Source organism: Pyxicephalus adspersus, chromosome 2, assembly GCF_032062135.1.
Source record: "Pyxicephalus adspersus chromosome 2, UCB_Pads_2.0, whole genome shotgun sequence".
Taxonomy (NCBI): domain Eukaryota; kingdom Metazoa; phylum Chordata; class Amphibia; order Anura; family Pyxicephalidae; genus Pyxicephalus; species Pyxicephalus adspersus.
Genome location: NC_092859.1, coordinates 6,945,814 through 6,948,003, shown reverse-complemented (window position 1 = coordinate 6,948,003; position 2,190 = coordinate 6,945,814).

Below are 2,190 nucleotides of genomic sequence, written 5' to 3'. Positions count from 1 at the left end.
AATAGCTTTGTGGGTCTGGTTAAGATTTGTTAACACACTGCAAAAAAGGAAATGGTCTCTTTATGGTTTGTGTTGCATTTTACTTAAAACCCATGTCGTCCTTTTTTTCGCTCTGGATGTATCCAAAATTTGCTTCATTTTGGAGTGCACCACTTGCAATACCTCTTCTTGGCCAGAAGATGTCCCCAGTCTTTATGGCTGAATGACACCCAGTATTGGCAGATGGAAGACTAAAGGGGTAATGGGCAATCGCCTACAGTTTCCACCTACCCCAGAAACCTATCTGACAGGGAGGGGTGCATGAAGCTGGAATGCTGTGCATTTGGAGGACCATTTCAAATTCACCCAGGAGACTTTTGGACAGCCATCCAGTGGTAGGGTCTCTGAAGAGTGAACACCAATGATGAAAATGCAACGAGTTTACTGTGGCGTAGGATCGTGACCCTGTGGTTGACGGACACTGACACCACTGGTTGTGGGACATGGATGGTAAACATTGTTTATGATACACAGAGCTGATGTAACGTCAGCACAATACCAGACCTCACAGAGGGATATAGATCCAGATCATGGTACCCTATGTGATAGTAAAAACTTGTGATAATGTAACGCCAGCACAATGCCAGGTTTAATAGAACCACCATACAGCCCCTGATAATACTATCTGCTAGAAGTATTGATAGAAAGATTATGAAATGTCAGCACAGTGCCAGACCTCATATAGACATACAGACTCCAATTATACTGTGATTGTAATAGAATTATTTGTAATGTCAGCATAATGTCAGGACTGACACATTCAAATAATACTATAATACAATACATGTAATAATACTAAAAAGAGAGTAATGTAATGTGAGCACAATACCAGACTTAATATAGGGATATAGATCTAAATCATAGTGCCCAATGTGGTAGTAAAACTTGTGATAATGTAATGCCAGCACAATGTCAGGTGTCATTGAATCATACAGCTCCTGATAATACTATGTGCTAGAAGTAATAAAAGAAAGATTATGAAATGTCAGCACAGTGCCAGACCACATATAGACATACAGATCCCAAATATACTCTGCGATTGTAATAATAGGATTAATATGTAAACTTTGCAAAATGTCAGGACTCACAGAGTCATATATACCCCGATATTGCTATGTTATAGTAAGATTAAGAAAATGATGTAATTTTAGCACAATATATATATAATATAATGCCTTCTAGAACCATATAAGGCCTACATATTCTGAGAAATAGTATTAGGTGATAATGTAGTGACAGCACAATGTCAGGTTTCACGGGCTCATATAGCCCGTGATATATGACCGTGATAGATGATATATTATATTAGCACAGTGTTAGACATCCTTTATTGATTTAAACCTGCTAGCATAACGATATAATAATAAAAAGAGGATATATTATTAGCACAGTGTCAGACATCCTTTATCGATTTAAATGCTGATAATATAATAATAATAATAATGAGATGATATATTATTAGCACAGTGTCTAGCCTCATATATGATGATATAATAATAAGATGATATATTATTAGCACAGCATCACACATCCTTTATCGATATAAATCCTGATAATATAATATAATGGTATAATAATAGGATGATATAATATTAGCACAGTGTCTAGCCTCATATATGATAATATAATAATAATAAGATGATATAATATTAGCACAGTGTCACACATCTTTTATTGATATAAATCCTGTAATATAATAATATAACAATAATAATAGGATTATATAACATTAGCACAGTGTCTAGCCTCATATATGATAATATAATAATAATAAGATGATATAATATTAGCACAGTGTCTAGCCTCCCATTTCTGTACCTCGCCCTCTGATTACCAGTAATATATGACAATACCAGGCTGATATATTGTTGCTGGAGCTATTGAACTCCTATTACTGTAACACTCAGCCTCTGATAAGAAGAGTATAATGTGAATATAATAAAATTACTGTAAATGAATTCTTATCAGCTCGTGAAAACAATTACAAGCCGAGTAAACAGCGAATTCTCTGCGCATGAGTCACACACTCAACCACCTGGCTACCGCTCCTCTGCTTTCCACGCCCCACAGCTCTCATTGGCTCCCCATTCATGTGAGGTCACCAGTTTCCGGAGCAGGCGTGGCAATGCTGCCCTATAAAACTCCTCAGCG